Here is a 22,203-nt window from a genome sequence, read left to right on the forward strand (position 1 = left end):
ACCTAAACTACAGGTGTTGTAACACCTGGCAGAATATTTTGAGATTGTTTTTGAAGAATAATAAGATGAGATTCAAACTATGGCTCTGCCATTCAAACTGCTGGGGGAACATTTCCCAACAGACCCCCTACTGACAAGGACACTTGTAAGTATTTTAAACAGAAGGGATATTTTGAACAAAAGAATATCCCATCTTACAAAAAAGAAAGCAGGACAAAGAAAAAAAAAACCTCAGCTCAGATCAAAGACGACACACGAAGGAAAGAAAAAAACATCCATTATCCTGCTTTACCCTTAAACACTCAAGGTGAACGAACTATATATATATATGGTCAACCTCATAAATTTCTGGTACATATGGGCATCATTCCTATATTAAATCCGTTTACTTTTGCTTCACTTCTTCCTGGGCATAAATATAGCACACAGGTGCTAGATATTTATAATAGCCCAGGTTTTCCCCGTGTTTTAGCACTTAAATGTAACCCTTGGACCTTTGACTAAACAGCTTTATTTCCTGCTCTGTGATACCACCCTTAAGAATTTAATAGGGAGGGATTTACTTTGAAAATGGAATTGTAATATTAAGTGCACATGAGAAGGACTATTTCTTGAGGTTCCAGAGTACTCCAGTATTCAGATCAAGTTGTGTCTGCTCTAGATAGAGCTTTGCCTTCTCCATTGTTTTTGATGCATACCCCAGTTGAAGATCTTAACACTATACCCGATACTATATGGACTAAAAATTCCACTGACATAGGAAAAACAATCGGATTAGAACCTATTAAAGTTAAGACAGATCTTGCCAAAGTATTGCAAACTCCCCCAGTATCTCTTGGAGCCAGAAGCAAAGCAAAGAAAACCTCTAGTTGAAGACCTTATGTCCAAAGGCCTTCTCATACTCTCTTTTAGCCAGTGTAACACTTCTGTCCTGCCAGCATAAATAACAGATGGATGAAGATTTTGATTTGTTCCAGATTTTAGAATATTAAAAAAATATATCTCTCTTCTCAATAGTGCTTAGACCAAATGTCACCTCAGTATCAAATCTCCCCAAAGTGACCTATTTCAACATAGTGGATTTTTTTCTGCTCTTTACAAAGTGTACCTTTAGCCCAGGACAGTTAATACTTGTGGTGGCCAGTGGTACACATGGAAAGTTATGCTCTAGGGGTTCACTGAAGCTTCCTCAAATTTTTCTCAGGTCTTTATTCAAATATTAGATCTAAATTTCTTGTGTCACTCAGTTTAGATACAATACGTGGATGATTTGTTCAAAGAACAAATACTTTGTTTAGGGAACAAGGAAGCCTATAAAAAAAAATTCCATTTGTTTGCCTCAGCCTTAGCAGAAAAGGGACATAAAGTTTCAAAAGGTAAATAACAAATTTGCCAAACCGGTCCATTATTTAAAATATGGCTGGGGCGCCTAGGTGGCTCAGTCAGTTCAGCGTCCGACTTTGGCTCACGTCATGATCTCACAGTCCGTGATTTCAAGCCCCACGTCTGGCTCTGTGGTGACAGCTCAGAGCCTGAAGCCTGTTTCAGATTCTGTGTCTCCTCTCTCTGCCCCTCCCCCACTCATGCTCTGTCTCTGCCTCTCTCTCTCTCTCTGTCAAAAATAAACATTAAAAAAAGTTTAAAGTATGGCCTATCTAGGTGGGAAAAACAGTCTCCAAATAAATTAAAGATTATCTAAACATAGTATAGAGCCCTCATCACATGATAACTTTAAGAATTTCTAGGTTCATCAGGATATTGAAGGAAATGAGTGTCAAGTTTTTCTGAGATTGCAGCAGCTTTTTATAAACTGACCAAGTGATGAGAAGAGATCCTCTCCTCTTGGAGCCCAAGCATGAACAGGTCTTCCTACCTACAAAGACCCTTTTGTCTACTTATGCATGTGCAGTTTGGGCAAGTCCTTGGGCTTTTAACCTAATGTCATGGGAACCATCAAAAACCCATCATGTACAGTAGCTTCACCCTTGACCTGGATGCAAGACTTACCCTCCTTGGTTGTAGAGCGACCATTGCCACTTCAAAACTTGATGCTTTGTGGACTAGTTCTAGACAACCCATTTGGATTTATGGTCCCTCACACCATATAGCCTCACTATTGATTGAGAACACACAACATTTTCCAGCAATCAAGTTAATTTCTTGAGATGCTGTTACTCTTTCCTTCTCAAATACTGTTTCCTGTTACAACTTCTAGAATCTTACACTCTCTGTTCTCTTGCCCTATCAGAAAAAAGGAACCTAACAGTTGTCTTACTTCAGGTAGGGAACCTTATGCACTTTGCTCATATTTATTGAGACTTTCATTGAGAACCGTGACCTATTATTATTTCTTAATGAGTCATACCTCAAGGTTGGAACTAGAGGCTGTGAAAGCAAGATGTGTTTTCACTAAATTAAGCTCTCCTTTAGAATATAATTTTCTATCTGAGGTAAAAATCAACCCAGAAGGCCTAACTGTTGGCACTTAGTAGAACTTGTAAACTAGCCACAGAGCAGATAGTATAAACATTCATATAGATAATAAACTTGGTTTTGGCATAGGACATGGCTTTCTGATGCTTTAGAAACAAAAGAGGCTTCGTATCTCTGCTGCAGCATCCACAAAAACGCACAAAAAGGTGAGAAACCTTATTTTTAATTTTTAAATTTTATTTAAATCCAAATTAGTTAACATATAGTGTAATAATGATTTCAGGAGTAGAATTTAGTGATTTATCACTTACTTATAACACCCTGTGCTCATCCCAACAAGTGCTCTCCTTAAGGCCCATCACACATTTAGCCCATCTCCCCACTCAGCACCCCTCCAGCAACGCTCAGTTTGTTCTCTATATTTAAAGTCTCTTATGGTTTACCTCCCTCTTTCTTTTTAACTTGTTTTTCCTTCCCTCCCCTTATGTTCATCTGTTTTGTTTCTTAAGTTCCAAATATGAGTGAAATCATATATTTCTCTTTTTCTGACAGACTTCTTTTGCTTAGCATAATACATTCAGTTCCATTCATGTTGTTGTAAATGGCAGTATTTCATTCTTTTTGATCACTGAGTAATATTCCAATGTGTGTGTGTGTGTGTGTGTGTGTGTACACACCACGTCTTCTTTATTCATCAGTCAATGGGCATTTGGTCTCTTTCCATACTCTGGCTATTATTGATAGTGCTGCTATAAACATAGGGGTGCATGTTCCCCTTTGAATCAGCATTTTTGTATCCTTCGGATACCTAGTAGTACAATTGCTGGGTCATAAGGTAGTTCTATGTTTAACTTTTTGAGGAACCTCCATACTGTTTTCCATAGTGGCTGCACCAGTTTGCATTCCCACCAGCAGTGCAAAAGCGTTCCCTTTTCTCCACATCTTCACCAACATCTGTTGTTTCCTGAGTTGTTAATGTTAGCCTTTCTAACAGGTGTGAGATGGTATCTCATTGTGGTTTTGATTTGTATTTCCCTGATGGTGAGTGATGTTGAACATCTTTTCATGTGTCTGTTAGCCATCTGGATGTCTTCTTTCAAAAAGTATCTTTTCATGTTGTTGAGAAACTTTTAAATGTGCTGTTACTTCCTAGAGGTCTGGATTTTATAAAGTTTGAGACCCATGTAAAATATGGGAAGGAAAGGAAAATCTCTACTAGATGATTATGCAAAACAAGCAGGATTAATTAAGGTTATGATCCCATCTAAACCTTCAAAGGATATGCCTCCAGAAAGGTTCAAAAAGGCAGTTAGGAAATATCACTGTTTAGCTCCTTCTTTTGGAAAGGAAGAATGGAAAAAATCTGGTTGTACCCTTCCCTCAGGTAGTGTCTGTGATCACAAGATGGCTGGTTGGTGGCACCAGATGATTTCAAAATTGTATTAACGAAATTTCTTCATGCAACCACTCATCATGTTATAGACAGATGGCTCATTATCTTAAATCAACATTAGCCAGGAAACTAAAAATAACCAAGAGAACTTATATTCAGGTCAGGCCATGAAAAACTTTAAAGATATGGCATGAACATGAATCAAAGCCTTATGAGCCATTTGACCACGTCAGATGAATTTTATCTATCTCCTATTTTCCGCGGGATCTGAGTATGTTTCCATTATTATAATATGGATTTTAGAATGGGTTAAATCCTTTTTTTGCTCAAAAGATGCAGTCTCTAAAGTGCTGCTTGATTTTGTGTTTTCTGCTTAGGTTTACCAACTTTTATATCATGTGACTGAGGCACAAATTTATGGGAAACACAAGATAACTCTGTAAGGTGTTATCTCTTACTCAAAAACTCCACTGTCCTTAATATCCTTTTGGAAAGGTTGAAAGATTAAATAACATCTATAGGTATCCCCAGCAAAATTTTCAGAAACGCTTGAGTTTTCTTAGGCAAAGTTACTCCCACTACCCCTTATGATATATGGTTCACTCCCTTGGGGACATATCTGTTATCCTTCTATGAACTGAAAGCTGGAAGGCCCATGCATTTAGAGATTTCATTTCTGATACTGGACTCTGCTTCACAGGGACAGGCATGGCAAAATATTTCAAGGGACTCTGGTACTATACTCACTCTTATTATTAACAGATTAAGTCTGCCTTTCTACAGCATCAATATCACCTTTAGTCTCTTCATGACCTTCAATCAGGAGATTTGTATATTGGAGAAGACATCAGAGAAAAGCTTTTCTTGAAACTCATAGGAAATAATCTTATTAGGTACTGCTAACAACAAATGAAGCAGTGAAACTCCAGAAGGTCAGTCTTGGGTTCATGTTTCACAACTGAAAAAGCCATTGGGAATTCACGCAATTAGAAGTCTAACAATAAATGATTTCAAACTGAGGATTCTCAGAAATCTAGAAGCTGCTTATCTTAAGAAATAGGCAGCTAGTTCAAGACCTTTGGAACAAGCTGATGACCTTGGAATGTAGACAGACCACCAAGACCCCTGTGTCTGTCTTGTTTTTCTCTGTTTGCTTATAATCATTTTTTTCCTTGATTGTAGACTACTCTAACGGCCTTTTTCTCTTTTCTTTTTATTATAATTTTTAGATCAGAATATACTAATGCCTCACTAGTGCCATACTAATTCTTAGATAAACTAAACGGTAGCCACTGCCCTCAATCTTACCAACTGCCACATATGCCACCCATCCCTGGATCTTATGACAAAAACCTTTGGGCAATTCTAGTCTTATCATATGAGACCATACGTAGGAAATTACAGCTGATGGCATTTCTGCTTGAATCTAGATGGAAATGACTTTCAGCAACTCAAACTGCAACTTTGCTAGTGTTACTTTCTCTTAGAAAAAGAGCAAATTATTACAATCCATTGATAGACCATAAGTAAATCTATATGTAAGTTCAATAGTCTTTGCAAGGTAGCAAGCTAAATACTTGCTAAATGAAGAAAATAATAGAGATCCAAATATGTAATACAGGTAATGTGAGGCCTTGCTCTGAGCTTTTGTCACATACAAATCATCTTTTTTATCCTGGATTTCCATGTACTCTTACTTCCTTTGTATGTTAGAGATGCCTGGTCCTCATTGCCTCATATTAACACTCCTGCACCTTTGGAATTCTAAGACAAAGTGTAGAAAGCCTAATTCTATAAATCACCAAGGCTGGGAATTCTTATTCATGTATGAGCTCCAAAAGGAGATCACGTTTGATTATTGAGGCATTCCCCGTGGGAGGATTACTGACTCACTATTTATGCAAACTATCAGAGAAGTGTTTCCAGTGGTGGCAATCATACAAATAGAAAAGATAATAAAAAGTTATCACTAACTGACAGAAGTTACCATCAGTGATACCACCAATGATACCATCAATGATACTATCAATGGAATACTTGGAATGGATACTATCAATGGAATACTACATGGAATACAAATCCATCTTAACTCATGGGCATGAATACAGATGGACAATTGTATTGCTCTAAGTTTGTTGTTGGCTAGTCATTTTGGTGTCTAAGCCATTGCCAATATTTCTTGCTCTGCTTGGATCAGTAATGCAGGCAGGATAGAACAGGCTATGTATTGGCTTTAGGATAGAGCTACTTGGCTGTCAGGTTAATTCTTATGGACTATGGATTAGTTCTCTTGGCCTGAGTTGAGCAATTGGGGTTCCCTGTTCCAAAGATTTAATAAAGAGTATTAATTACTCTTGTTTTAGTCAGTGTTCATGGTGCTGGGTCATTGCATTCTTTCTGGAGCCTTAGGTGACCTTGTGCAGTCACTTTCCTGTCAGATGTTTGCCATGAAATAACAACACAAAAGTCAAGAAGATCTCATGATGCAAGGGACTGTGGAGAAAACTGACATGGCCTGAGCAGTGAAGACCTGGGTCTTTAGCCATTCATGAATTGTGCAGTCTCTCTCAAGTTGCAAAAATGACCAAAGAGGCAGGGAGTGGGGGTGGTAGATCGGCTGTGAGACTGAGTGGTCTACAGTCAATGGTCAGACCAAGTGTGATAATGGGACTCTGGTCCACAAACCGTGGTGGCATCCGTTTGAGTAAGCCAAACCACATCTCTGCAGCAATTGGTCCAGAATGGTCAGTGATTGCTGGATTCCCTCTTTTCTTAACCCTGCCTCCAGCTTAGAACCAAGCAGAAAAGGCTGGGTACATTCCTGAAACCAGTCACATAAGATGTCTTATTTCTAGTTAGTTTACCTCCAGCTTCCCTGTGCCAACAACTCCAGTCAGAATATATCTAAAGGCCCCCACCCCACCCCTGCACACATTTTTAAAAAAAACTATCAGGCTTTCCCACTCTCCTGCCTTCATTGAGTCTGTGAAATGCAACTCGTGGTAGCTGACGCCCTTGCATAGAAAGCTCTGAGTAAATGTCATCTGTTTGCTCTCCTTTAGGTGGTTTTTTGTTAATCCTACAGCCCTGAGCCATAACCCCTGTCACCTGAATCGAATATTTTAAGTGTTACTTGAGGTTAGTAGTTGTTAAAATGTTAGTGTACATCAGAATCACCTGGAAGGATTGTTAAGCCACAGATGGCTGGGCCTTTACTCCCAGAGTTTATAATTCAGTAGGTCTTGGGTCGGGCCAAGGATGAGCACTTTAGCTTTCAGATGATGCTAATGTTGCTGGTCAGCTGACAGCATTTTTGAGAAATGTCACCTTATACTGCCAATATGATTTAGTGACAACAGCAGTAATACCTGAATTTATGTGGTGTTCTCGCTCACTGTGAGACAATTGTGTAAAATCTATGGACCCAAAGACATGTTTTAAAACATGACCTTCTTTGGAAACATACACCTTGACTTGGAGTTATGAGGTTATAAGAGGGAGAGAAATGAATTTGATCAGAGTCAGAGGGAAATGTCTCCACCTTGCCCATAATTATGATTTGTTTTGTCCTTCTAGGGTAATTAGCCATACTTCAGCAAAGGGAACTAGGAGGCTTTGTACTTACTCATCCATGATCTAAGGCTGAAAAGGCAACTTCCTTACCAAATTGAAAAGGTGAAAAGAAAATTATTGGGGTTAAGTTAGTTATGATCGCCTCTTACCAGAAGAAAGATGAATAGGTTAGCAATGGTATCTGGCCACTAATTGTTAACTCCTTTAGTAAATTCTATTGTCATTTGAGTGGAAATAGTGATGCAGAAAGCTGAGAGTAGAGCAAGGATGTAGATGCAGTTCTTGCCAAGGCAGTGAAGAAGACAAAATGACTCAAGGTGACATTAAGAATCGAAGGGTTAGCGGTGAGTCTCCCTTGGGAAGCTCATGGTCTTACTGCTGCATATAGATCTTGGCTGGCCTGTGGATGTCCCCCCCACCCCACCCCATGCACCAATATTCACCATTCTCTTATGCCAGCATTAGTTTTCCTCCTTGTTTTACCTTACTTATGTTCCTCACAACTTAAATACATTGGGTATCCTGATAACCAAATGATGCTCTTTGTTTTCAACTTTATTTTGCATTTTTGCTTGAATTGTCTGAAAAAACAAACATGATAAATCTCAACATAAATTGGACAGGTTCCTGTGTAATCTGCCTTTCTCAGTTAAGATTTACTCACAATAAAAAGAACGGTCAAGTACTTCCTTCTTTGTGCATTCTACACCAGAAGGCATTTATCGACAGTGCACTGAGGAAACATTTTTTTATGATAGCCAGCTTTGGTCTTTGCTTTTTAAAAATTTGAAAAACGGAACCAAATTAAAAAAAAAGACCACGGTAATGATTAAGGGGTGAAAACAGATCTGAAGGGGAACTGTTTAAAGAATTGGATTGTTTAGCTGAGTAACAGAGCAGATTCAAGGTTGCATAGAAGGGTCTACCTTGTGGTCAGTCATTACCACCTAATAATTTTTTATGAATGACATCTGGGAGAATGAAGAATGAAACCAATTACAATTTCTAATGGAACATTTGATCTAGTCAATGATTCTGAGGCACCAAATGCCTTCAGGAAGCTTTCTTCTCAGCTGGAACCTAATTTTACTGGAGCCATTTTACTCTGTATGATAATGCAGCTGTCCTTTGTGGCTTCTCTGAGGTCAAAAAGGCATCACTGTGTGCTGTTTAGGAGTAAGTTTCTTTCTAAATAAGATCTGACTGGGTCATTACCCAGAAGCAATAATTGGGCCATCGGGGACAAGATGAGCTCAAAATGAAAGAATTATTCACTGGCTAAAGATGATAAGCCACTAAGGCAAAAAAAAAAAAAAAAAAAAAAAAAAATCAGCTAAAACCACAGATTATGTCATCGGAATTAGGGCTTTCTCTTGCTTATTTATATGGGAGAAAGAACTGACCATATAAGGCTTGTTTAATATTTTAAGGTGGCAGTTTTAACCAAAATTGATTATTGCTACCCCCTACCAAAAAAAGAGAGAAAATTATAAAATTCCAGTTACTGTAAGCCAGTCAACAGTTGAGGAAATACTATGTATATTTAGAGAGGAAACAATATTACTTATGAAAATACTACTTGAACATGGCTATGTGGGAATTGGGCTGCTTCCAATAAATTTTTAGCAAGCATTTCATATTTTTAAAATTAATAACTTGATTTAGCATATAAGACATTATTATGAACAATGTTTTTTACACATGTACTTGTAGTAAAAGAAATGCTTTGAAAATAAGCATTTTATATAAATGATACAGAAATATTTTCATCACCTTGGAACAAATATCTGATCTCATTTGCATTGTTTTTATTTTTTATTATAAATCTGAAAATAGGGATCAATGTGTTTTGTAGTTCAGTTGCTAAACTGCCAAAAATAAAATAATAAAACTTCATCTTTAATTGCAACCCGCAAAGGGATTACTTGCTTTCTTTCTTGATTTCTTCAACATAAAAAGTACTTGTTATGAATAGAAAACAAAGAAAATAATAGCTCTATGCTTACATATTTTCATATTTTATTTTTATTTGGAGAGTTTTATTAAAAGCATATTGTTGTATGTGGTATGTATCTAGGTTTCTATTAACGGACCTATATTACATATAGCACTAATGTGAACAGTATTTTCTCAGCTCAGTATTTGAAGGTATACATGCAAAGCACACCTTATTCACGAGTCCTAGTGGGTATTATTCCTGCAAGATATGGTGAGAATATGCCTTTAGATTTAGTGCCTTCATATTAAGGCAACATAATTGTGGTCTTTAGTTCACTTTGAAAATTAGTTGTTTGCAATCTAGAGTAGTTGATTGTTTGCAATCTATAGCAACATTGTAGTTAAAGTTCACAAAAGACTATTTAAATCCATTATTTAAATGAGAAAGTGACTCAGTTGAGCCACTGTGAGAAAGTGGGCTTAGTTAAGGCTTGTGAGCAGATGGTAGGATGATCAACTATCCCAGTTTGTCCAGGACTGAAAGGTTTCCCAGAACACAAGGCTTTCAGTGCTAAAACTAGGACCATCCCAGGGAAAACTGGGAAGAGTCGGTCACCCTAATACATGTCTTCTGATGGCTCTCCTTGAAGGAACATTCCCACCCTAAACTCCAACCAGAGACAACACTGAACCACTCTACCATCTCACCTTAGGGCATCATTGCAATGGAAGTGAGGGAACGAGGAATGCAGATTTCTTGGGAAAAAGCACCAGAGTAGTGAGGAAAGGATGTTAGGTTGTACTGTAAGTGTGAAGGAAAGCCATTGGAAAGTATTAAGTGGGTGTGGCCTGATCTGACTTATGATTTAATAGAATCCGTCTGCAGGTGGAGGTTTGACTGTAGTAAGGCAAAGGTGAAACAGGATGGCCATTTAAGGGTCTTTGTAGAAGTTTTGGAGTCATTATAGGGTGGATTTGGTAGAAAGGAGTTGAATTGCAATGTATTTTGAATATAGAACCAATAACATTTATGCATGGATGGGATGCAAAGTGTGAGAAAAAGAGAAAAACCAAGGATTATTATAAAGTTTTTGCCCTGAACAATTGGGTAATTGGTGTTGCCTTTTACTTAGATAGCAAACGCTAAAAGAACTGATAGAGGGGAAAATCAAGAGTTTGTTTTGGGTGAAAGTTTGATAGGTTTATTAGAAATTCAAATAAATATCAGGTAGGCTATTGGCTACCAAAGGCTGGAGTTTAGGGGAAATACTTAGCTAGAGTTTAGAGAGGTAAATCTAATGGTTATTGATGTTTATATTGATGTTATTTGAAATAATGGGACTGACTTGGTTCATCTGAAAAGTGAAGGAAAAAGTTGAGGACTAAATCCAAGGAACTTCAACATTTAGAGTTTAGAAAGAGGTGAAAGAGTTGACACAGGAGTCTGGAAAGGAGAAGCCAGAAGGGAAGCTAGGATAATTTAATGTCATGACATCAGGAGAAGACAGAGTTTCAAGAAGGAAGGAACAATTAAGGATATCAAATGTTAAAATTTCAAGTAAGACGAGGATTAATGATTTTGATTGGATGTGGTAATATGTAGACTCTTACAAGGGTAGTTTCCATGCAGTTTTTGGGATAAAAGCATGAATGGAGTAGGTTTGAGAGAGCATGACGAGGGAGAATAAATGGACCCAGACAGTGTGGTCTGATGACGGAAGTTACCACTATGTAAATTTCATTGAATGTGGTAGCACTAATGTTTTTAATAGCTGGGCTGTACTTAAGTATATTGCACACTTGTGAGTTCAAAATATTCTTCATAAAATCTTGTCTAATTCTAATTTGTGCTTTTTCTTTAAAAATCTAGTTTGTGGCTATTGTGGCTATATTGCCCTTATAAGCAGGCTGTGGCCACCATTACAAAGCTATAATGAAATGACACACCCATGCCTCATGCTGAGATAATCTAGGTAAAACAAATCACAGGCTTTTCATAAAAAGCTTATACACTGTGAGATCCAAATCATTACTGTTAACAGATGATCAGTCTTGGCCCTCACACATCAGTATGGAATGGAAAGTCAACTTCCACCCTTTTTTTCAAGTTGATGACACCTTGGCCTTAAATTATAGTCATAATAGTAGTGGATAGCAACAATGGTAGTTACGTTAGTACTTAATATTTTACTGTATTGCAGTTGCTTAATACAAGATCATAAATGTGTATGCTTTTGTTTTTCTTTTTCAGTGCTAGATTTCAGTGTGAACAATTTCAGTATTAAGTATTGAGCATGCACACTGCATAGTGCTGAGGTTTAGGTGTTAAGAGAAAAAAAAAATTAAGATCGATCCTGAGTTAGCTCTGACTATAGACTGGTTCAGATTCAAATACAGGCTAGAATAAAAAATTGGACAGAATTTTTACTTTGGATCACAACCAAATCTGCAGATAAGCAAAGCAAAGGGCAGACAGGAAGCCAAGGTTAGAAGTGAATGGATGCTGTTCCAGAATGCCTTCCTCGTTCTTCACAGAAGCTAGCCCAACTTCCATGTCCTCAGTAGCCAGCATGGAGTGAGGAATCTCAGGTCATGAGAACCCAGAGCTCTAGGCTTGCTGCTTTTTCTCATGTTATGCTGGGCAAGAATAATTCTTAGAGGGAAAACTTCAATTAACTTTTAGGAAAAAAGAAAATTTGGGAATTAGAGAGGTGGATGACGATCACTTGGTTTTATTTTCTGTCAAGACTTTATGTGCTAAAACCAGTAAACACCAATTACCAGGGAAGGGGGTGTCTTGTTCAAATGCAAATTCTGATTCAGTCTCCAAGATGAGGTGGGTGCTGCTGGTTAGGGCACAGACTTTTAGTAGGGAGGAGCTAAATGCTTAACATGGTGAATTAGAGTAAGATGGAAAAGACAAGTTTAGGACAAATTGTGGAGGGTTCTGAAGATCAGATTGAAGAGTTAGATTTTTATTTTTATTTTTTTAATGTTTATTTATTTTTGGGAGAGAGTATGTGAGTGGGTGAGAGGCAGAGAGAGAGGGAGGCACAGAATCTGAAGCAGGCTCCAGGCTCTGAGCCGTCAGCACAGAGCCCAATGCAGGGCTTGAACCCATGAACCTTGAGATCATCACCTGAGCCAAAGTCAGACACCTAATCGACGGAGCCACACAGTCGCCCCAGAGAGATTTTTAAATGTAGAAGATGGGGCACCTATTGATGAATTTAGATCAACTGCCATGAAGTCATGATTTTAGAACTAGTCATGAATTAGACAACACAGAGATCAGACAGGATGGCATAGATTTCTGAGAAGTTGAAAACACTTGATGGGATTTGGAGATATTTAAAATATGTTTGAGGCAAAGAAGATAGTCAATAAAAATCCCAAAGTTGTGGGACAAGATGAAGAGAAAGATACTTCCATTACAAAAATTGTTAAGCAAGGAATGTTGGTGGATGGTGAAAAATGAATACTTGCCCTTCTATCTAGAGATATGCTAATATCGTTAATAATATTGGAAGAAAATAAAGGAAAAACCAGCCTTTAACTGAGGGCTAATAAATATGTGCATACCAAAAGACGGTGACATGTTCGGGGGAAAAATTAAACTTTAAATTTTTGAAAGAGTATTATTATGAATTGCAGAGTGAAAGAATAAAGGAAATGAATGGAAATGAGAACTTATATCCCAAAATAGATATGAAACTTCTGGAGCAACATATAAACATTGCAGGGTAGAGAGCAAACAAGCTTCAGCTGAGGTATAATTCATAAAACATCAGCTGGAGTATGTCATTCAAGCTACTTACATAATTATAGTCCAACACTTCTGCTGCCTTTGTTACTTATGTTGCTCAGTTTATTACTGCAACTTAGAACCAGCACTTTAGGTGATTCATTAAGAGAGACAGAGACAGAGACAGAGACAGAGAGAGAGAGAGTGTGTGTGTGATGTATTTTTTTTTAAATTAAAGATGCCCTACCCTCATTTAACTCTAAGAAGATTTTGATTATAAAGTGGCTGTAATGAGTGTTTTGATGACAAAGGCTTGAGCTCTTAGAATATTCTTTTTGTTCCTTGTACTGATCATCTGGTAGTAGTGCTGTGGGAGAAACTTCTCGTTGTGTGCTAGCGTCTATCTCTTTCTTTTTTCCATAGCACTGCATTTTTATTTATGGAAATGTCCGGTTACAGACTAATTTTCCCAGCTTTCCTCATGGCTAGATATGGTCATTTTGGCCAATGTGATATGAGTAGAAGTGATTTATGAGACCCCTTTAAAGAGGAATCGGGTTGTGCCCTCCTACCGCAGTTTCCTCCTACATCTGCTTATTCAAACATGGACATGGTGGTAAAGCAGACTAGGAAAAACATGAATGTGCGGTGAGAGAAGAGCATGAGGTGATGTGAGCCTGGTTTCCTACATCCATGAGTTGCCAATCACCCACACACTCACACCCTTTCAAGAAAGAAGCACATTTCAATATTGTGTATTTGGGGCTTTGTTACAGCAACCAAACCTGTGTTCTAATAAATACAAGGCACTTTGAGGAAGGTCAAAACCTAGTGTACCTCTAGACCTTCCTCACTAAACAGAGGCCCTCTTTTATATCAGTGGGGTGTTAAGTATTAGAGTAGCCTTCCACATTGATCTTTGTCCCTAATCTTTCTATACCTGTTCATCCAGCCCTTTCAGTTCTGGAAAGCCGAACATAGTTTTCTCCCCCAAGCCCACTATTGCACAAATATACACAATCCTATTCCTTGTAAATTCCTAATTGATTAACTAGCATAACGTGGCCATTATCTCCTTGTTGTACAGTGCCCTTCCTTCCTGGTTTCAACTGGTGTCTTTTTTTTTTTTTTTTTTTTTTAAGTTTATCTGTTTTGAGAGACAGAGACAGACAGACAGAGAGACAGAGTAGGGGAGGGGCAGAGAAAGAGAGGGGGAGAGAGAGTCCCAAGCAGGCTCTGCACTATCAGCCCAATGCAGGGCTCCTACTCAAGAACTGTGAGATCAGGACCTGAGCCGAAATCCAGAGTCAGATGCTTAACCAGCTGAGCCACCCAAGAGCCCCTCAACTAGTTTTTTTCCCCCCAAAGATGTATAGTCCTCCTTAAACTGGGAAATGAAATATTTGCTTGAGTATGCTGTGGTTCCATATCCTCATTTCCTTTTATGTCAGACTACTCAAATGATGAGACTTTGTACACTGTCTTCAAATAGTACCATATAAAAACTCTTCCATTCTAATTATGTTATTGAAACTACCTTTTTATTTTATTTAATTTATTTTTTTTTAATTTTAGTTCATCTCATTTTAATGTGTATTTAGTTTTAAGAGAGAGAGAGAGCACAAGCAGGGGAAGGCAGAGAGTAAGGGAGACACAGAATCCGAAGCAGGGTCCAGACTTCAGTTCTCAGCACAGAGCCTGAGGTGGGGCTCAAACTCATCAACTGTGAGATCATGACCTGAGGTGAAGTCAGACACTTTACCAACTGAACCATCCAGGTGCACTGAAACTGCCTTTTTATTTTATTTTATTTTATTTTATTTTATTTTTTTATTTTATTTAAAATTTTTTTTAAAAAAACTTTATTTATTTTTGAGATTGAGACAGCGTGTGAGCAAGGGAGGAGCAAAGAGGGAGGGAGACATAGAATCCCAAGCAGGCTCCAGGCTCCGAGCTGTCAGCACAGAGCCTGACGCGGGGCTCAAACTCACAATCCGTGAGATCAGGACCTGAGCCGAAGTCAGATGCTTAACTGACTGAGCCACCCAGGCGCCCCTGAAATGGACTTTTTAAAAGGTTATACTTTCTGCCCTCTGATTATTAAAATAATAAATTCTAATTAAAAAACCCTAGAAAATATAAAGGACAGAAACCTAATCCCTAATCTACCATCTAGGATACATTAACGTATAATAAATATATATTATGGAATATTTTCTGAATATTAAGATATATACCAAATATGAACTAATTATATAATATTTATATTAGTTATACTTGGTATATATCCTAGTATTTGTATTTGGTATATATTATGTATATAACTATGATAGTTGGTATAAATATTATCAGTATTGGGATGCATGCCAATGTTATATATAATATAAAATTTCATATTATGTATTAAAAATGATATTGGGTGTGCATCCTAGTATTTATAATTATATCTATTTTTATATTTCTTTTATTTAATGAAATCATACCACATATACCTGTTGTTTTATGCTCTTTTGGATGAATAATATAGTTTGGACCTCCTTCCTCACCAATAAGGAAGGAATACCTAGAGAATATTATATTAAAGAGATATGCATGAATTTATTTTTAGAGTTACTCCTTTAAACATCTGTACTGTTATGGTTGTACATTTGAACTGTTTTCAGTTTCTGCCATTATAAATAGTGTTAAAATATTTACTGTACATGCTTGCTTTCTCCTTTTTGTTCTCAACTGATGTTGGTTTCCTTTCCATGCAAGTATTTTCCTCTGTAGTCTCCCATATTCAAATCAAGCAGTATAAGATGCAAATCTGATCCTACTTCTCCATCAAACCTGCTCTTTTTTCCTTTTCTCATTGGTATCTGTCTACCAGAATTTGTATAGCCATTTCCCCATTCATTTTGGTACTTAATTGTATATGGCCTTCAATTAATCATAATTGTATGTGTGTTAATAGTGAGATTAGGCAAGGAAGGCATAGGCTTCTATAACCCCTGATTGACTCAGCACCATTACTTCCAAAAAGCTGTATCTCTTGCTTGAGAAATTTCATTCCTCACTTATAGGTGGTGTGTGTGTGTGTGTGTGTGTGTGTGTGTGTGTGTGTGTGTGTGAGAGAGAGAGAGAGAGACAGACAGACAGATGGAGACAGAGATGGGAGGGGAAGGGGCTAGGGAGAGAGGTTAGAAGTTTTGTTCTGCTTTGTTTTATATCTAAGACTGTCACTGCACCCAATTCCCAGAATAAATTTGCCAAGGATCACTTCACTTTGGTCAGCTCAGTTGACATCTGACCAAGAGCATCATGTTTTGATGCAGTCATGGAATACCACATGTGAGGAAGGCGATGGGAGGGCAAAAATGGAGCGGGGGCAGCAAGGAAAAGAACAGAGGTCTGGAAGCAAAAATGCGCTAGGAAGAGACAAATGGGCAGAGCAAAATTACTCAAAATGAAGTCTATGTTTAGAGACTGAGAACTAGAGCTTTCTTTTTACATCACTCTGGTTAGCAGTCACAAATATAGAGGGTCTCAACTTGGGTTCTTATCCCACTAGGCCACATGCTAAAAGGCCACATGTTAATTCTATATTTTCATAGGCCTCAGTTTGTGAATTGGAGGTATTATTTACTGTCCCGACTATATCAGTATAGCTGAAATATCAAGTTATGTAACAAATGTGCTTCAAAAACTATACAAGTATGTGCCAGATTGCATTTTCTAAAGATGGGTATGTAGCATCTCCTATGCCTTGTGGCCTTGCTACTCTCCATCGAGAACCCTTTGCCCTTGTATCTGAGTGGGCTTGTGACTACTCCAACCAATACAGTATATGGCAGATGTGATGCTATGATAGTTCAAAGCTAGGCCATGAGAAGCAATGCAGATTCTGCCTTGTTTTCTGGAACACGCTCCTGAGATCCTTGAGCTACCATGTAGGAAGCCCAACTACCCTGAGGCTACTCTGTTTCGATGATGTGTTGATCCCATCAATAGGCCAGGTGTAGATGCTGAGTGAAGATGCTTCCAAATGATTGCAACCCCTGCCCTGCCCCCAGTCTTCTCAGCTGAGTCCCCAGACATCAGGAAGCAGAGACAAGGCATGTTCACTGCACCCTGTACAAATTCGTGACCCATAGAATCTTTGGCCACAACGAGATACTTGCTTATGATCTAAAGTTTGGGATGGTTTGCTATATAGCAAATAAAACCAGAACAAAGTCTAACAGATGACAGTCATTATTATCATGATCACTTGGTGTAGGAAAACATGCTGGTATCATGTGGTTTAATCTCTGATGAAAAGCAAAGGTGGATGAGTTCAAAGCTACAGTTAGGAAGGAACAGAGATTATCATCAGTGTTGCCTCAAAACTGTTGTTTTCGGACAAAGAATGTCTGTGGATGCTTAGTCTATAACAAATTAGAGACTTTTCCCTGGCATCAGCTGGGACTAAGAGACTCACCAAGATACTCTGGCCTTGGTCTTTCACAACGAACCTCATAGAGGTGCAGGCTGCCCCAATCCCCAAGTGCTCTCCTTGTGTCTCTGCCAGACCGAACATCCTGAGCCAGCTCACACAAACTGTCTCCCTGATCCAGAGCAGCTGTCTAATTACAATTTTGTTATTATTAATTACAGAGCAGAAAATCATTTGTAATTAGCTCAGCCTAAATCATAGTTTAAACAGCCAAAAATTACATTACAAACTAAAGTGTAATTAAAGCACTACACTAAAGTGTTTATTTAAACCCAGTTTAGTTACTGCAAATTTTTCAATCAGCTTCTCAGGCTCATACATAGATTTAATTAGTCTCCAGTACTGACAGTTTAGTGCGTTTATTCATTAAGCATCAATATTGCTGAACAAATGTAAATAAAATATAGACAGAGATGCTTTAAAGGGGCAGTCACGAAACATCTGGGCGAGATAATGAGGCTGGGAAAGATGTGAATGTTAATCAGGAGCAGCACTGAGCAGGTTTATAGAGCGGGCTTGCGCTGCAGTTTGACTGGAATAGTGTGGGGTGGGGCGGAAGTCAATTCAATTCAGTTCTTGCCATTGCTCTGGAGTAGATGTCAGGTGCCTCTCAGTGGAATCTGGATGAGATAAAAGAGACCATCCCACTCTACCAACCTCTGGGGCTCTGTGCATCTTCTTAAGAAACAGAAGAGCTTACAAAGGGATTCTCAGGATGAAGTAGCTTCTTTCTTAAAGGGTGTAGAGAAAGTGGTCTCTGTGACAATAGGTATCATGCGCATTCCAAGGAGTAAATTTTCTATTCAGGGACTATTGTTTGGAAAACCACTCTTTGCCACACATGCAAAAATGCCTACACACACTTCTAAATGAGTTCCAGATTCTTGGAAGTACTCTTCAGGGGCAATCTCCACATTCGTTGATAGGGCTGCTGTTTCTCAACACATTCTGGTAATTCTTTGAAGTGCCTTCAGAATCACCTTCATCATTGTTGGTTGGATTTGCCTCCATAGCCTCCAAACACCCCCTGCCCCTATTTTCCAGTCTTATCCCCCCATCATCATTTTCTTTTCTTTTTCATCCTACTACTAGAATTATTTCTCCAGAATGGAAGCCCTTTTGTGGCATTTCTCCACCTACCACCTTAGGGGTTGCCGGTTGTCTCACCAAGGTTCAGCAGCTGAAACTTCTCACACGAGGCTCTCTGTGGACTGGCCAGCCTGCTTCTCTGTCATTGTTTCGGTGTTCTGTCCTGTGGCCTAATTCTTTAGGATTCCTGCAAATCACCAGACTACTTTTGGCCTGCATGCCTTTTACACACGTGGTATGCCAGTCTGTGAGCTGACTTTCTTGTCTTGGCTTGGCCAAGTCCTGTGCATCATTCAAAATTCATCCCTGGCAGTGTCTTGTTGGGAAGGCCTTCCTGATATTCTTGTTCTGTTCTTCACTGTAAGTAAGTACCAACCCCGCTGCCCACCCCCCCGCCAGCACACATACCCTATTTCCATGCTATTATTGCTTTTATATCACTAACACCATATATAATAATCATCTAGGCCTGCTGAGACCAATAAAATATGACCTCTTTGGATTAAAGGAGGTGACAATACATAATGACTTTAGGAAGTCATTATTCACTTCAGTGTCCCCAACAGCATCCATGGTGCTTTTCACACCCCAGGTGCCATGTAAATATATGATGCGTGAAACATGGCACTATTATTTTGGGTGTTATTGGTGGTCCCCAACCTTTACTTTTTTGAAGATAGATTATAGTCTTGGAAATAGTCATGAATTATTTGAAGACAAGATTAATAAATGACAGTGGTCGTAAAATGGTGTCCAATGATTTTTGGTAAAGCAAAGCCATACATGGCTAAAAGTAACTGTGTTTCACAGAATAAAATAGATGTGGATTAATTATTTCTGAAAAATCTCTCAAGTATAATAACATCACTGGCAAAAGGATAATGCAAATTTGGTTGTTTTTTTAAATACTTACAAAATGATTTTTATAATTGCCCCGTTGCATTTTTGTCCTAGGTAAATATTACTATTTCTGCTGGATGGAAATATTTGGACAACTTTTGCTTTATAAGTAAGTAGCAACAATGGTCAGGAACACCCTCAAGAATCACATATTCTTCAGTGAATGCAAGTTTTTCCCTTACCTGCTATGGGACGTTGGGCACTTAACCACTGTATGATTCAGTTTCCTTACTTATAAAATGGGCATTATAATAATACCTGCCTGATAGGCTGTGGTGAGAATTAAAGCGGTTAATGCATTGTAAATGTTTTTGGATAATGCCTAGTATATAGTGGTGCTACATTATAGTTTATAAGTTTTACTTTTATATTAGTAATATTATTTGCTTTCCTGAAATATCAAGTTTATGTAGAAACTTGGTATAACTTAAGTAAGTCACTGGTACTTGGAAAGGGGGCAGTTTCATTGCAACCGAGTTAAAATAGTGGATCTTAACTTAGATGTTGATGTTTGTCTAATTATTTTGATTCTCATTTGTATTGATGGATTTCATTTTTTAGATGAGAATCAGATGATACATCCAAAGTATACCTGACAGTTCCTACTGGAATATGTACATATTTATCTTCAGAATTTAAGAATGAATGAGGAGAGACATGCAAAACCATTTAAAACTAGTGAAAGGATCTAGATTTGAGTTGCAAATTGTCAGGTTATATCTCTTTAAAAATAAACCAGGGTCACCTGGGTGGCTCAGTCAGTTAAGCATCTGACTCTTGATTTCTGCTCAGGTCATGTTCTCATGGTTCATGGGATCATGCTTTGCATTGTGCTCTGCATGACAGGCTGAGCCTGCTTGGGATTCTGTCTCTCTCTCACTCTCAAAATAAATAAATAAACTTAAAGAAAATAAACAGTCTACAAAAGCATTGAAATCCTTAGTATGTATTTATGAAACAGTCAGATTTTGAGGACTTACTTAAATACATTTGACAGGAAACGAAAGAACTGACCTTGTCTCCAGCCTTTCATGTTTTTCTTTGTTACCACTGAATATCTATTTACAAAACAGCTTCTAGTACCATGTAGTGATCTAGTTCTGGGAAAGAATTTGTTCTGCTGAAGTTAAGGCAGATACTCCTAATGAATTTAAATAACCCTATAGAATTGCTCTTTTCAGAATAAATCTTTGGCATTATCCCACTGGTTCAGATTACGAATGTCATCACAAACAATTTAGTGAGACTTGTCACTCTATTTGTCGTAAGAGTAATCTGTTTATGACACAACTCAAGATTCTTCTTATAAGAATCAATGGGAGATATTTCTGTGTTTTCTTGTTTGTTCAGAACTGGTTTTGATTCCTTCTTTGTACAGTTATCTAGAAAATCCAGAGTCAAATGCATGATCATCTTCTGGCAAACAAATGACATTTTGCAACATGCAATTTGTATATTTATTACTTTTCTCTTACTCTCAATGTCCCTTTTAATGCTTCATTCACCTATTTCAATATATTGTTCTTGAAAAATATATATTATTAACTATGATATTATGGATTTATGAATTCATTTTTATGTGTTTTAGAAGAAGGACAAGAATAAATGAAAAAGATGGAGGAAGGAAAATGGGAGAAAGAAAGGAAGGAGGAAGAAAAAAGAAAAGACAAGGAAAGGGAAGAACAAAGAAGAAAGGGGAAGGAAGGAGTCTAGAATGGAAGGAAGGAAGGAAGGAAGGAAGGAAGGAAGGAAGGAAGGAAGAAAAGGAAAGGAAAGATGGAAGAGGAAAAGTTTTGAAACTCCTTTTGGTTGGTCCAAATATAGAGTAACCATATGGTGAGATTTCTTATATGGTATTATATTTATGTATCTTATATGGCCAAGTGAGTACATTATATTCCTTGTAGAGTGGGACACTGTTAACAATGACTAATACCTTTATCTCCACACATGTGAGCTCCTTCACCAGTTCTCACTTTTGGAAATGTTTGCAGAACATTCTGTATTAGAAGGAGTCATTCACTTGGGTGATCGGATGTATATATGAAACATGTTGAGAACCCCAAAGCTGTATAGATGCCAATAACTCAGGCTAACACTTCTGTCATGAAAATAAGGCTATCTGATGTGTGCTATTCTTTGCCCAGGATGGTGTTCATTTAAAAGCAAAATCTCTTTTAACTTATAGAAGACAACTTATGGTTGCCCAAAACATGGGGATATCATGCAAAATCACTGAATTTATTATTTAAATTCCTCCTCCTTTTTGGTTTTCCCTTCCTTTTATTTTATTTGAAGTAAATTCATAGTTCATTAGAAAAGCCTGCCACAGCTTTCAGCAAATTGCTTGCTTCCACCAAAGTTCTTCACACCCTGACAGCAAATTTTTTGAAGTTTTCAAGATTATAAAAAAGTTGATCTTCAAGAAAACATTTTTTCTTTTGAATATTCTTTTGCATTTTTATTTATCTTGTACATTTAACGTAGAGAATAAAAATGTAGTGGATGCATATGATATGGTTATAATGTGAGTTGAGAATACAAAATTCCAAGTCAGTAAGTGGTCTGGAATTTCATCCTAGGAATTGGGTAAGGAGGTAGGTTTATACATTAAAGGCCCTTGCCTCCAAAAATATATCTCCTTTCTTCCCCTAA

At 37.8% G+C, this 22,203-nt stretch overlaps 1 long non-coding RNA gene across 1 annotated transcript in view; it reads left to right on the plus strand.

Moving 5' to 3' along the window:
* The window catches only part of LOC132663593 (uncharacterized), a 208,184-nt gene extending 186,808 nt beyond the window's left edge, over window positions 1–21,376 (plus strand). Inside the window, exons 3-4 of the long non-coding RNA XR_009603152.3 lie at window positions 19,603–19,657; window positions 21,137–21,376. This is a non-coding gene — a long non-coding RNA (uncharacterized LOC132663593). The remainder of the gene's footprint in view (window positions 1–19,602; window positions 19,658–21,136) is intronic.
* Window positions 21,377–22,203: the final 827 nt, after the last annotated feature.

This window comes from Panthera onca, chromosome D4, assembly GCF_046562875.1.
Source record: "Panthera onca isolate mPanOnc1 chromosome D4, mPanOnc1 haplotype 2, whole genome shotgun sequence".
In the NCBI taxonomy this organism is placed as follows: Eukaryota; Metazoa; Chordata; class Mammalia; order Carnivora; family Felidae; genus Panthera; species Panthera onca.